This window comes from Equus caballus, chromosome 15 (assembly GCF_041296265.1).
Source record: "Equus caballus isolate H_3958 breed thoroughbred chromosome 15, TB-T2T, whole genome shotgun sequence".
In the NCBI taxonomy this organism is placed as follows: domain Eukaryota; kingdom Metazoa; phylum Chordata; class Mammalia; order Perissodactyla; family Equidae; genus Equus; species Equus caballus.
The window spans coordinates 57,547,591-57,563,533 of record NC_091698.1 but is presented as its reverse complement, the minus strand read 5'-3'; the positions used below and the strand labels follow the sequence as shown (position 1 = coordinate 57,563,533).

General features: G+C 39.7%; 1 long non-coding RNA gene across 4 annotated transcripts in view; it reads left to right on the top strand.

Annotated features, from left to right (window-relative positions):
* The window catches only part of LOC111768098 (uncharacterized), a 592,572-nt gene that overhangs the window by 548,360 nt on the left and 28,269 nt on the right, over positions 1–15,943 (top strand). The window contains exon 4 of one of the 4 annotated variants that reach the window (XR_011426437.1): positions 11,402–11,713. The exons of the other annotated variants lie outside the window; for them this stretch is intronic. This is a non-coding gene — a long non-coding RNA (uncharacterized lncRNA). The remainder of the gene's footprint in view (positions 1–11,401; positions 11,714–15,943) is intronic. 4 annotated transcript variants of the gene reach the window in all.

The window sequence follows — 15,943 nt, the reverse complement described above, 5'->3', positions numbered from 1 at the left end:
ATAAATTTTATGGGAAAAGTTGGAACTTGAACTACCGAATTATAAGGAGGAAATGCAAATCCAAGTTCAGTTAAATTAGTTGCATAACTGATGGAGGTCAGTCTCCCTTCCCCATCTTTTTGTAGACAAAGCCTCCCAGAAGGGTGAAAGCAAGATTAATGACAGCTTGTTTAGCAAATTTAGATAGAAATGTTACAAATAATACGAATTAGCAAATTTCTTTCCAATAAAGCAAGAGATGAAACAATGATGAGTAGCATATGTAGGACTATTATGCCTCAATGACTTAAATGGAGTCAGGCATTTTTTTGAGACACAAAATCTTTAAGGTTGTAATGCAATAACCTAATAAATCATCTGACCTGTGTGTTTATTTGAAGACTAATGTTACACCTACATATGGGCCAGCAGGAGGGAAGGAAAGAGAAAGGAAAGTAAAAAGTTCAAGCAGTTTAAAAAATTATTTGCAATAAGTTTAACATGTCCATACACAGTAAAATACCTCGAACGATTCTCATGTGCAGAAAATGTGCAAACAATGAAGCCTGGCTAATCAGGCCACAGCACGCGTTTAAAAGGACGGAAAAGACAGTGACGTATGTCTGACTCCGTTGAGAGGAACTGCTGGTGTTTCTGCAGGTGGGAGGGCGCGCCTTGGACAGACCTGGTGCCATGCAACAAATGTGGAGTTTGAGGAAGTAGTAATCCATTTGGCTATTGTTTAAACAGGCATAATGTCACAGAAAGAATACATGCTTTCTCTGTATAATTAGGGAAAAATGTATTTGTACTATGCTAAAGTTGAGTTAAGAGGCAAGTTAGAACCAGAAAATTTTATGTCTCCCTTTTTTTAAGTCAAAGAAACACTCATCAAAATGATCCACTTATAACCATGTTCCTGATTATAATATGAAATATAAGGGTGTGGTATAAGATTTTTAAATATATTTTGTTTCCTGATTCCTGATAAGCAATAAAGAACATAGTATCTAACGTGCAGCATGATAACTATAATTAATAATAAGGTATTGAATGTTGGAAATATGTTAAGAGAGTAGATTTCAGGTGCTCTCATCACACACAAGTGGTAACTATGTGAGAAGAAGATATGTTAATTAGCTTGACCGTAGTCATCATTTCACTATGTATATGTATATCAAATCATCATGTTGTACGCCTTAAATATATACATTTTTTAGTAAACAAAATTAAATAATAAAAAAGTAACATGGTCTCTCTTTCCTCTAATATACTTCCCTTAATTTCTGAGTTTTAATCATATCTACAGGGAGTCAGTAAGGACTGGAAGAAAAGTCAAAAATATCGATCCCAGTTTTTTGGAGGTGAAAAGGTGGTTCACTTAGCTGAATTTATACAGTCTAATCATGGATGGAAATCAGGCTTCATAGCATCTAATTTGATTCTTAAAGGAGGTGTAGACGCTCTTAGCATTTGCAAAAGCAAAATAAAACATCTTGCATGGTGGGCTCAAACTTGTGTGAGCGTTTTCGTTGTGCCGTCTCTAGATACTTGATGTGCATCATCTTATTTCATAGTCATAGTAAGTCAATAAATTAAATAGCATCGTTCCCACTTTGTAAATGAGCAAACTGTTCCTCAGAGAGGGTAAGAGGCTTGTTAATGCTTTCCCAGCCAGTGAACAGCTAGGGCTGGTATGCCAACAGGTGAACTGCCCACTGAAAGAGTATTATGAAGTCTACGATGGTAATATGCATACATTTTGTGACAGAAATCATTGCACTGAGTAATATTATTATGGGGAAATTTCTGCTAATTTTAAGATCCATCGATAGATAAATGGTTTCTCCACAGGTTTCTTGTCATTTGAAGTAATTTAGGTATTAAAGAGTCTTATCTTCGCTGAAAATGGCTCAGATAACTGAATATATCCTTTGTGATTATGGGGGACCCAAATTCCAATTTCTCTGTTAATACAAAAAATATGAAGGAAAGAAGAAAGAAGTGAGGAGGGGAGGGAAAGAAAGAAAGAGACAGAGAGAGAGAGAGAGAGAGAGAAAGGAAGGAAGGAAGGACGAGAGGGAGGGAGGGGGAGAGGGAGAGAGATGGAGAGAGAGGAAAGAGAGAACAAAAGAAAGGAAAAAGGAAGGAAGGAGAGAAGGAAGGGAGAGAGGGAAGGCAGGAGGAAGGAAGGAAGGAAAGAAAGAAAGAGGAGGGAGGGAGGGAGGAAGGAAGGAAAGAAAGAAAAGAAAGAAAGGAAGGAAGGAAGAAAGAAAGAAAGGAGGGAGGGAGGGAGGAAGGAAGGAAGGAAAGAAGGAAAGAAGGAAGGAAAGAAAGAAAAAAGGAAAGAAAGGAAGGAAGGAAGGAATAAAAAGAAAGAAAGAAAGAAAGAAAGAAAGAAACAAACAAACAAAAGGCCTAGGGTAAAATCTGTGGCCATTAGAAATGTTTCTCAAACTGTTTCTAGATATGGAAAAACACTGGTGCATTTTCCTAACAATGGTATGAGATATATACTACCTATGTATATTCAAGGGAGATGAACCAGAATTGACAGCAATATATGACCATGAATGCCAAACATTAGTCTACGTAGTCTTTGATCCTTATCAAAGATAAAATGATTAAACAAGCTATTAAAGATAAAACTATCAAAGTAGATAAACTGGCCATTCTGAAAGCCATTCATTCCACGTGGACCTGTTCCATGTGCATATACAATTTTCTTTTCTAGGAGCAAAATATATTCAAAGGATTTGTTGTGAGTTCAAACTATTTCACCCCAGGTTCCATGCATGTCTTTCTACTGGGTGAATGGTAGCATGCTCTCTTTATTTAGACTCTAAAATGATAACAGAGCTATGTCATTAAGAGTACGAATTCCCACGCAAGAACCAGGCCTGCTGGCCAGTGGACAGATAAGATGTATGCAGCAGGCATACACCAGTCCAGTGGACAGATAGGATGGATGCAGCAGGCATACACCAGTCCAGTGGACAGATAGGATGTATGCAGCAGGCATACACCAGTCCAGTGGACAGATAGGATGGATGCAGCAGGCATACACCAGTCCAGTGGACAGATAGGATGGATGCAGCAGGCATACACCAGTCCAGTGGACAGATAGGATGTATGCAGCAGGTATACACCAGTCCCAGTCTGTTGTGTTAGCTCAGCAGGTGTTATCTTGGACTCTTCTAGGAACCAAAACAGTCTTTCTCAGATTCCCAGGATTCTGTATCAACTGCTGTATATAAATCGTCACCTGGTCCATGTGCGGGAATTTGTACTCTGAATGACATAGCTCTGTCCTCATTTTAGAGTCTGAATAAAGAAATGACAGGTTGCTTTTTTGCCTCAGTGTAGAGAGGCCACCAAGCACACTTTCCCAATTGCCATTACCTTAAGACTAACTTCTGACATATAGTTCATATTTCAATGTACATATAGACAGGGTCAGGTTTGATATAAACAAGCGCTTACTGTATATCATGCGTGCATAGCAATGTATACATGCTCATTCATGGTGGAATATATCTAATAGGATTTATACAACATTACATCTATGTTCATAAACTCTATGGATGTGAACGAAACTGAAGAAAGAAGCTTTCTAAAGAAGTGACAAAATACCTCTAGGGAACACAACTGACTTTTTGGTAGTGTGGTATGGAATGAAAAATGCAGTCACAGTCTTTAAGAACGTCCCAGAGGTATACAATTGTCCAGCACCTGCCCACCCCGCCATGATCTTCATTAGCCTTGTCCTCACAGTCTGACCTTACTGAGCTCTACCCAGTCCTGACGGTCACATAAAACCCACAGACGAATGGGGAACTGGTGCAGCCTTTTCAGATTGAGGATCATGTTCAAGCTTATGAATCAGATTTTTCTATGTGTGGACATGACAACTATGAAAAAACTGTAATTTAGGACATATTCTCTTTATCCTTTTATGTAGAATTTCACTTTAATGTGATGCAAATGACAGTAAGAAATACATTCAGCGAATGTTAAAGCCTTCCCATTAAAAATTCTGTATGCATTTTACATTCTAATTCATGTACAGTCAAAAACCCTGATAAAATCACAGGGCTGATTTGACTGCTGCACTTATCGTATTAATGAGGATACTTTATGCCTTTTGAAAATTGGGATATGGTCCATTATGTGATTGTAAATGATGTGATTGTATCACATAAATTTGTTATTCAACCCCACCCCTCCCTCCAGTCAGCTTTGTATATGAGGAGATTCATTGGCGAGCCAGAACTGAGGCTGGAAAACTGAACTGCAAATTAGGCTTTTCTTCTTTTGTCTTTATTTCCATTTATAGAAAAGAATATAATAAACGTGTGCACGTGTGTGTACGTGAGTATATATATGTATTTTTCTTCTTCTTCTTTTTTAATTTCCCTAAAAACCACAGGGAAAAGCTCAGCAAAGAAGTCAAAATGAAAGAAAGAAGCAGATGGGGCCTGAGGCTCCCTGTGGCACCTAGCGAGCGCTCTCCCCCACAGCCATGGCAGCTCCTTTTGCTTCTTGGCTGGTTCTGGAAAGACTGTTGCTTGGAAATCTTCCCTTCTCCCCTCTTGCAACAAGTGAAAGTTTTGAAAACTGTTGTTGGCCGATGTTTCCTGACTTTGAGTTGCATTTGCATTCCTAAAAATAATTGCTCCTCTTTCTATTTATTAATTTTTCTGTCTTGCCCACCTAATTAATCCTTATTCCTCCCAGGAGCACCCAGTGGGAGTGATCTATGAACACAGCTGCAAGAGAACTATGGCTTCTTTTTGCCCCTGTGCTTTCTGCTTCTGAATCTGTGGCATAGATGTCTACCTTGGTAAAGGTCAATGAACTATTTTTTCCCCTTCTGTTCATCACTAGAGACACAAACACTTTGCCCAACATCCTGATCTCCAAAGTTCCCCACAGAACGAATGAGAGCACTGACAACAGAGTGGCTTCAGAACTCTCAGATTAAAACAAAGGAGGGACCATGGGGCCTGGGCTGGGAAACTCTCAGAGCTAAGGGCTACACACTTAGCTGCCTCTTTGATGATGTTCCCTAGTGTTAGCTTGTGATTATCCTAGAGAAATGTCCACACCAAGGTGCTTTCTGCCTGCCCAAGCCCTGGCAGTTGTCAATAGTTGCCTGTACTTCTGTATTTCTTAAACATTACCCTTGGCTTGGGTTTCCTGACTGCTTATGAGCTAGATTTCTTTTCCCTTTATTCCTTCAAAGAATTGCTTTCTGTTGCCTGGAACCTGGAAGAGATGACAACGCCCTTCACAATGGAACAGCTCTGGTATGGAGTTCTTAGAGTTTGAAACTACAGATGCCCAGTCTCACATTCCTGATTCTTGTTCTTGTTCACCTTGGAACCTGACCTTTGGGCTTTATCAAACTCTGTGTTTTCTCAGAGCTCAGCTGTTGTGGATAAAATTCCTTGTTGTGTTTCTTTTTTTTTTTTAAGGTCTATTTCTGTCATGCTATAACATCAAAAATATAGTACCATGTGTTCCCTCCTCCCACCCCCATCCGAAAGGAGAGATGCCATAGGGAATGATTTGCATAGGAGAATACAAATATTACTGTAAATTTTATTTTTTAAATGGCTTATGAGAAAAGATAAGTTGATTGACTAGAATATACCAAAAGATCACATGGGGTCTTTCGTGATGGGAGGTAGGTTTTTTACATTATTTCAGATTCAAGGCCCATACGAACTTTATGCAATCTTCTGGACAGAGTTTGCTACATCCTAATCTCTGCAAATCCACTCTGTTCTGTTCACCGCTCTCCTTATTAATCAGTTCTACAGAGCTGTACCCTTCTCGGTGCTGTCACACACGCTGCATTTTCATGCTTCTGTTACTGAGTGGCCTTTTCTATTTTTTTTGCTTTATCTTGCATTCAGTTACTCACAGCTTGGTCTGTAGAATAGGACACCATCACTGCCTACATTTAGGCAACAGCACATTATGTCATCTTGCTTCATATATTTTACTTCTATCTCTTTTAGAGGGAAGCTCATTTGAGAAATCTTGGCTCTGCCTTTGGGGAGGAATCATTTACCTTCTTTCATTCGGGCTGAAATTTGTCTCCTTACTCTCTTTGCTATTAACAAAAAACTTATTTACATCTTCTTAGATCCTATTAGTTAGCTCAATTGCCTAATTGTTGTAGTTTTAAGGAAGACCAAGCCATTTTCTTGCTTTCAATCATTATTGGTCTATGTTATGGATTCCCCAATGCCACAGTCCAGGCTGCTTACTTTCTTGGGGAAGCTTTTTCTATTTCACTCTGATGTGTGGCATCATGTACATGATCCGTTTCCTCCTACACATAGGAAATATGGCTAAACAACACCCCCGTCAAAGAGCAGAGAGGAAGATACTAGGCCCGGCAATATTGCCCATCACTTTGACCTCTGTGTCTGAGGATGGGGGCAGCCTAGCAACTTGATTCTGTATGAATTTGCCCTGACTTTTCTTCCCTCTTGTCTTTTCTAGTGTCTTCTTAGTTTCTTAGAATACATTTTCCTACCTAAGATGGATTTCCCCTTTTCTCTCTTAACAATGTGGAGTAATCAGGGTGTGGAATATTACCCATGCAACCCACTCTCTGAGGCGTATTGTTGGCTGCAGCCATGCTGTTCCTATGCCATTCTATACTTAACTGTGGATAATAAGAGAATTTATTTTACCCAAGGAAAGACAAAGGAACCTCAGGGCTGCTTTCTGCATTATTTTGTTCTCGGGTTATTCTGCTCTGAATGGTGAGATCTCTCACTAGAACACTGGGTCACATTTAGCTTCCTTTATGGCAAATCCCCTGTGGAGGAACTTCTGGCATTGGGCTGTGAGGTGTTGCTGTTCTGTGCCTTTGTGTGTGTACGTGTGTTGTCAAATTACAACATAAGTTTGTATTTTCAAGTCCTCATGAATACTTTCTTCGTTTTCAAAATTATTCTGTTAAGAAAGCAGATTTTAAGCTGGACACTAAAACTTGGCTTTCAGATCCTCTGAAAGATGGGTTTAAATGAGAGCGTTATTTAGTAAATTGTAATAAGTCAACCTACGTAAATTATAAGGTCAATACTGATAACAACCACTATAAATTGAATGTTTAGTACATCTCATGCGTGTTCCAGTTGCTTCATGCTTGTTAATTCACTAAATCCCTACAACTCCATTAGGTATGTATTATTATTGTCCCTATTTTACTGATGTAGAAACTGAGTCATAGAGAGAGGTTATATTACTTGTTCAGGACGTAGGGGATAAATGGCAGATCCAAGATTCAAATCAGGTGGCATTGGCTCCTAATTGGCTCCTAATACTGCACTTTTTACCCCCATTGAGAGAAAAGTCTACAACCTCTTGTATAGTGAGAATCATGCCAACAAGATCTTTTACAGATAGTTTAAGGAAATTCTGATGAAATATTGTGTAATAACAATGATTTCATTTCCAATACCTTAATTGTTATTCTTTCAACTATATTATCCCTTAATGTTAAAGCACCCTAACAAGTTATCTTGAATAATGTAGAGAATTTAGGGAAGTTAACAACATATAATGATGGCTGCCTTTTTTAAAAAATTCAAATCTGGCGTCTTTCTAATATAATTCTTTTCATTATTGCTTTTAATTGATATCTCTGTCTCACTCTTTACTTTCTATTGATGCTCACTGATGCTTTTATGAAGGTGAAAAGGTACACACTCATTGAGGGTGTCTCTGGAAAGTGCAGAGATGGAACCACCAAAAAATTTCAGTTTTTGCCTGTGCTTAAATGTGCACTAGCAGATGTATTCCAGGGTTGATCTTCACATTAAAGTGTTTGTAAAGAAAGATAGTGAATGTTTAAGGGCACATGCTCACACCAACTTTCTGAGTTGTTAACTTCCAGTCAGATCCTTTAGCTCACTGCCCAAGAGTTGCCATGAATATGCTTCACAGTCCTATGTACACACAAAGAATGTATTAGATATCCTGAAATTCTGAAAGTTCAAGGAATGTTGGATTTTATGTTTCATACATTATCTATTACTTGCTGAAGATAGCTTGCTTCTAGTTCGTGTAGAAATAAGAATAGTGAATGGAATGGTCTGTTGATCTTGGCACAAGTGTCACCAATTAGATTGTGTGAATAAGCATCAAATTGGTGGTCAAGAATTAAAAATTAGTACGTTAGCATAAATATCGTAAAGCTTTTTGGGGACTTCAAAGAATTCTTTATATCTAGCTCTGGCTCCAACAAGTCTTTGTATTGGATCAATACATCAGATCAAATATAAGTGGAGCCCCAAAGTCATACCATACTATCAAAATAATTATCTTTAATTACTATAATTATTGATCATGTAGTAGAAGTCACTGTCTAGATGATATAAGGATTTTAGGATTTCAAGGGAATGCTCTACAACTTAATTATGTTTCCCTGGGAGATTATAACATAATTCAATTTATTTTTCCCATGTGTTTCATCAATCATTATGTGAATAGAAGGAATATCAGAATCTCATTTCTAAGTCATTTCCTGCAGAATTTAGACAAGTCATTTCAGTAGTAAAGGGCTGATTAGAAGAAGACAAGGTCCCTCCCACATGGGAATGAGCACCCACATCACTGTAGTCCTGGTGCCACGTTCTCTTGGTTTTGTAGTATGTGATGAGGCTAAGTGCAAAGGCCTGTGGTAACTGTGTTCCAGCTTTCATAGCAAACCACATTTAGGCCTATGTAAAGTTTTCTTCTTAGATAAGTAAGGAGCTGTGTTCTTCTCTGGGCCTAGGTTTTCTTATCTAAGGAGGCAGATGGTGTCTGGGCTTCCTTCTGCTTGTAAAGCTCGCTGCTCTAGTTTTTCCTGTGATTTAGCTCTTCCAGTGTCTACAGTGGTGCATCTCAAAGTTTAATGTATTTATGAATCACTGGAAATCTTGTTAAAATGCAGATTCTGATTCAGTAGCTTTAGGTGGGACCTAGGTTCCTAACTTCCTAACAAGCTTCCAGGTGTTGTTGGAGCTGCCAGTCTGTGAACCCCACTTGTGGTAGCAAGGATCTAAATGAGCACAGAGGCAGGGAGGGAAAGACTAACACTCCGTCTTCTTTTGGTAACACATCCATTTGCTTCCCTCCCAGGGAGATGACTCCCAACTTTCTTCAGCAGAACACTGCAATGTGCCTCCTTTTTCCTTGCTACACCATCAGAAGTGGGGCTTCAAGAAACCTGAATGCCTCCATATGGAGCACAAATCCTTTCTCTAAGAAGGAAACCACAGAGCTTATCGAGAACGATGTGTGCCTCTAACGTCAGCTATCCTAAGCCTGCTGAGATATGAAATAAATGAGGTGGAGTTTAATTTTAGGGTCTACAAATTTGTAATGTGTTCATCATTCCTGTTGTCATTTTACATGGCAGGCTGAAGTTGGCAGACATGTTTTGTGAGAAGAGCTGCATTTGAGTTCTGGTTTAATGAAGCACTCACACCCTCTTCTGTCCCTGCTCTAATCGCCACTTGCAGTGATGGGAAAAAGATGCCCCTCATGTTAGAGGTTTTCACTGCTGGAGATGTGCATCTCTGCTTTCCTGAGGGTTTACTCAGGGGGATTTTCCCAAGCTCGACTGCAGGCTGGCTTCCCAGCAGAGGGCGCACTGCCCCAGTGCCATGGCCCCAGAGCAGTCTTCTCTTCTTCCAGGGTGGACTTCTCTCCCTGCTAGGCTGGTTAGGGCTGCAGGAGGATCAGAAATGGGCTCTCACGAAGAGAGGAGATGAAGACTATTTTAAGGGAGAAAATCAAATCAAATCATTTCAGATCTGAATCAGTGACTTTTTAAAATGAAAGGTCTACTTGGCTACCATGAATGGGTAGCTTTTCATAATTCTCAGCTATTACAAGACTAACCTTCCTTTCTTAAAGCTTCTCTGAACCTTGCATTCTCCGGCATTTGTATCTTTCACTTTAATGAATGCTAAATAAGAATTATATAAAGAATTTTAATATTTCTCACTGGACAGTTAATTAAGCAATGAGAAGTCTTTAGAATTGTTACTCTTTCTGCCTTTTACAGACAAGTGCTTCCACGGATTCCAAGGAAAGAGGTCACATTTATATATATATATATATATATATATATATATATATATATATATATATATATATAAAATGATGTGTGGGTTAGTAATTTTTCTCAGTAACAAATGACCTCCCTAACGAGTTGAAATGTGATATAAAAATCCACCTTTTTGTGGCCCACTTTCCCTGAACTCTACTCTGCTTTCCTCAAACTTCTTTGCACAGGAAATGAATTCCCTCTACCTTTGGGGGGACTTGAATGTGTTGATCTCAAGTTTTCCAAATTTTCTGTTCCTGTGTAAATCACACGGGCATGACCCAGCCCAGTCATTCGTTACAAAATTCTTTTCTTTTCTTTCTTTCTTTTTTTAAAACAGCTTCTGTTTTTCCTCATTTTTGATGGATCCTACCACAAACTTCAGCCAGAGTGAGTGCAGACGACCATAACATTACTCTCACATAGAGGGTATTTTATTAAGTCCAGCAGTTAAAAATGTACAAAGTTCCTTGTAATAATCCATTCATTCTGTTCTCGCCTGATTCTTGGAGTAAGCCTGCACAATTATTCAAATCCCAGCTTTTAGCTACAGCATACACCTCACCATGGGGCTATGCCTCTGTAATCTTGCTTTGGTCTTGCATGTCAAATGGAATTAACTCCCATAAGAAATGTGTGCGAAGACAACCCAAAGTGTCTAATCCTGCTGCTGTCTTAAATTTCTGAAACTCTGAGCTGTCATCTTTTTCTATTGCTTTGTTGAAGTTCTCACTTATGCTTCAGCCCATCCAAAGCTGAAGTTTAGGAAAATTTGCATTTTTATGTATTTTTTTCAGTTTTGCTCTCCCTTGGCCTTTTCACATGTTCTCTTTGTAGAAGGATTTTTTTTCTTCCTTCAAATTCCGAGACCAGTTTACACACCGTAGAATTTCAGCGAAAAAGGTGAATTCACTTTTTGTTTTTCCTCTGGGAGTATACAAGTTGAAACACAGACGACACTAGAGGAAGATTCACGAGCCAAACTCAAACAGATATGGGCAAAGTGTGTGTGTGTGTGTGAGTGTGTATGTGTGCATACGTGTGTGTGTGAAGTATGTGTTGTGTCTCTGAGTATTGTATGAGGGAGAGGGGAGAAGAAATAGTGATATCATTATTACTAAACCTTAACCACTCAACCTAGCTAATCACAAAAACTAATTTTGTCTCGATTGAACCCCAAACTGCGTCATCTCCCTCATGAATAAAATGCCTGGTGAAATGAGCTTGGTTAGCCTTCTTGTATGTTGTATTAAGAGTAGATTAACTTGATGAGTAATTTCATACTCTTTCTTCCTTTTCTAGTTTAAAAATCTTGAACGCTGAGACTGTCCAATTCCATCTTCGCCATATCCTGAACTCTGCTTACTACTTCCTGCAATTCCTAGACACGAGGAATCTGGAAAACTCAGTGTCTGGAACGCAAAGCAAGCCCTTAATAATTCCAAGCCCTGCTCAATTCCTTTGAATGAGTAAAAACAGCTTCTTCTACTCTTTCTGAGTGACTTATCCTGTTGCCTCAGTTTACAAATTGTATCCTTCAGTCTGGAAATGAAAGCTGCTGAGCTTGTAGTGAACTTCTCTCACAGCTTGTGTTCAGTCTGATAATTACACATGGTACGTACTTTTAAATCGCCAGTTGTATAGTATTGCGGGTTTTTTGAAGCGTCTTGACTAAGTGAGGTGTGGAAGGGCAAAATTGGAACTTGGTGTGGTGGGTGTTTAATAAGTGGTAAACCACAGCCTTCTCCATTTGAAAGTTAATTAAGGCCACTAGCTGACCCGGCTTGTGCAGAAAACATGTTCATGGTTTAGCCATGGAAACAGTCAAAACAACGCTCAGCTAAAAATAATGGCCTTAAGAGACATTTTCACTGATCATTCCTGAATGCTTATTGGTTTTTTTAATAAAAGGATTGTCACATTGAGGAAATACCCAGTAACACCAGCTCCTTTTGAGACGTGAAAGTTTTACTTATGCCTGGCTAATAGAAATTAAATTGAATCGCGATGTTAGGGGACAGCCACATGAACAAATTGTTTTGTTTTTGGTTTTGGTTTTTTTGAGGAAGATTAGCCCTGAGCTAACATCTGCTGCCAATCCTCCTCTTTTTGCTGAGGAAGACTGGCCCTGAGCTAACATCTGTGCCCATCCGCCTCTGCTTTATTTGTGGGACGCCTCCCACAGCATGGCTTGACAAGCAGTGCATAGGTCCGCACCCCAAATCCAAACTGGCGAACCCCGGGCCGCCGAAGCAGAATGTGCAAACTTAACCACTATGTCATCAGGCTGGCCCCACCAAATTGTGTTTTTAATACTATGTGCAAGAATGTCTCTTATAAGATAATCGTCCATTATGTTCTCTTGAATCTCTTTACCTGGTTAATAATGGCCTTTAATATGTGAATGCAACTAGTTTAGGCACAAGATAAGTTAACTCTCTAGCATCAAATGGCTGATTTTATCCAAATTGGGCTCGAGCTTGTTGAAGAGCCCTCTTTTAGTGACAGACAATATAATATGAATTACGTTTCTGTGTGCTCATTGTTTCTTCATGATGAGAGTGCTGTAATAAGACAATATATTTTACTGTACAATATATTACTTTGGCTAATAGGATTGAACAAGCACATTAAATGTAAATGTCGTTTCAGCATCTGGATGAAGTTAGATTGTCTTATCAAATATCTTAATGCTACTCTAGGATTCAGCAATATTTAGTGTAGCTGAAATAGGTGATAGCAACATCTCAGGCAAATCTGATGAAGGTGGAACCAATGTAAAGCGGTGTCAAAGAAGCCAAAGCGATGCTGGGGCTTTGTTAGGCTGGTTGATTTCCAGTTGTTTTTAATGGAACTATAAGAATTCTGTTTGAAATCACTCTGGTAATGGACACTCTGTAATCTTGGCGCATGAATCCTTCCACTTAATTTTAAACTATTTTACTGGCCTTAGAGTGTATTGAGACCAGGTATTACAAGAATTCATCTCCTGCCTTCCTATCCATCCACACTCCAGTGGATCTCTCTAAGCACATCTCAGGCAGAATTTTGAGCTCAAATGACACCTCATCCTTGGCAGGACGTGGCAGAGGAAAAATGGTACAATGGTACAATACTTGCATCCACTTTCCAAGATCTATACCTCATATCTTGCATATGCCACAATTTGACCAAACAGAGATCGCATCACAGTTCAGGAGCCATAAACATTCAGCTCTAGATTTAAAACATCTTCCTATTTATCCTGGTTATATCTGCATCAGAATATTCTAGACAAAACTGACCTGGAGTTGTCATCCCTACAAGTTCTCACTGGGGGCTCTTTTTAGCCTAAGACGAGATGACAAACGTCAATCTCTGCCAGTATCAGTTGAGTTTGTCAGGCTCCATTTTTCTCACTGGCTTCTCTAAATGAATACCATTTTCACTGGTTTGTTCCTCCTCCTTCCCTTCTCCTTTCGTTTTTGTTGTTTGTTCTAATTGAATTTGAAATGCCCAGCATCTGACTATAATCAGGTGGGGAGGCTCAGGAGACTTCCAGCAAGAGCAGGTCTCCTGAAAAGGGTCTTTTGGACACAACAGAATGAGCCTTTATTTATTATCTCAGGGATAACAAACCAGGAGCGAGCAAGACTATGCAGCGGCTGTCCTTTCAAGCGGCAGCAACTTAGTGAAACACCCCTGTCCCTAGGGTATGAACAGACCGCCCCTTGGCTCAAAGTCATTCTGCTGTCCCTGGCTGCTGGTTCTCTAGGCCAACAAAAACAAGCATAACAAAACACGCAGAGAAAGTGTCAACAAAAACCCTTCTCTAGGAGCCTCACTTTGGTAAGTGGGCTGGATTTGCAGTCCATGCAAAGGCCTTGAGCGAGATTTCATTGGCCATGTCCATATACCTAACACTGTGACTTCTGTCCAGGAAGTGGGACGTGTGGCTTATTGGACACATGTGATCTATTTCTTCCATGATTTCCTGGGGAAAGGCTTCAGTTTCCCTATGTACCAAATGAAGATTATTGAGTGGAATAAACACTAGACATTTCCTGGGTTTAAGAATCATCTGGGTTTAAATTCTAGCTTTATAACCTGAGAAAATTACTCTCTCTAACCCTTAGTTTCTTCATTGATAAACTGGGGATAGCCATATTTCCCTTTCTGATGGTGGTGATCAAATGAAATACAGAGATGTGTTATCATTGAGAAAAATATCAAAATGTTTATACCAAGGTAAAGTTTGGTATGTGGATCCAGTGAATTCACAGATGAGAACCTGCTTGAGAAATAGGGAAGCACTTTAGAAATATAAGATATTGTCATTAATTAAGTTTAATTAGTATTAATTAGTATTAATAATATTAGGTCATGTTTCTCCACAACAGAAAAGGGTGGTGATCCTTATCCCAAAATTCAAGACTGGATCTACCACTTCCAGAAGTTCATCCATTTTCTTGCAAAGAGGAGACAGCTCACGTCTGCTCCTTCACTTCACGGAAATGTTGCAGAATGGCTCGGTGAGAGGCGATGTAAGGCAGCATCCCCAGGGTCCTTCATGCCGCAGCTATTACAGATAAGCAATTATTTTGGGTATTTAATGTTCGTGTGTTGTGAGTTTCTAGGGAGGCTTGAGAAAAAGTTGAAAGTTCATGATAGTCTGTGGTTCAGTTCTTGCAAGAGAGAAGCATGATGAGGTGGGACACTGACAGCTCTAACCTCTCAGACCATAACCAGTTTCCAGCTATATGATTTTTTCAGGATGTGGAGGTGTTAGCTTTTCTGTAGTTAGTAGCCAGATAGATTTTTGGCCAATGCAGGTGCTTCATCCTGCACATAAGTCTGCCTAAGACTTGTGTGTATAAGGACAGGTAATTAGTCTCCTTAGGAAATAGTGATAGAGCAGAGGAAGAATGAAAAGGAACGATAAACTCTATGGCCCAGGCGTGTTTGTTCTCTTTATTCCTAGCACTTAACCCAGGGACTGGCTTTATGGAATGTGGCATGATTGAAAATAATTGTGGAAGACTGTGACCACGCCATCTTTTATTTTATTTTATTTTTAAGGTTAACACTCCATTCCCTTATATAGAACCTATCACAGTACCATAGCATATCATAGTACCCTAGCGCTTTGTAGTACCAAAAGAAACTTGCCGGAATATTCGACACTCGCCCTTAAGATAAACTGGAAGGCCCTGGAAGTGTTGACAAAATCTAAATGATGGGCAAAATGCAGTGGGGCATGTTTCTGGCAGCCTGTGGAGTAACTGAGCCTTTTTCCACTGTAAGGGAAGGAGTGTGGCAGTGTTCTGAGGCCCAGAAATCAGTCTGAATTGCCTGGCATCTGGGGGAATTTCCCAGCTGCTTTTGCAACACACGTCCACAAGCCTTTGTGTGTGGGGTCTGAGGGAAGTGGAGAAGCAGAAAGAAGCAGTTACTTAAGCTCTGTGAGTCTCTGTACCCTCATCTGTAAAATGGGCTGGAGCTTCTTGAGTCCCAGAATTGTGGAAAATGGATGAGATAATGTAGGTTAAACCTCATCCCAGTGCCTGGCTCAGAGGAAGTGCTCAAGAAAAGGTAGCAAGTTTGATTAGGAGGAAGCACATAACTCTTATCTTTGGAGAGAGCCCCTTCTCTCTCCCTGCCTCCTCCTTCAAGCCTTTGAGGCATTTCTGTGGTAATTGGCTGCTAGGGCTTGGCATCTATCTGTAGAGAAATACATTTTTGAGAAAGGGCTCTGAGGTGGTGGTGTGAGGCGTTTATTAGTGATCTAAGGCAACATAAGTTGCCTCTGGTGTTTATTGACTGTTTCTAGCTCGAGGCACAGAAATGCACAGGCACTAAAGGGTG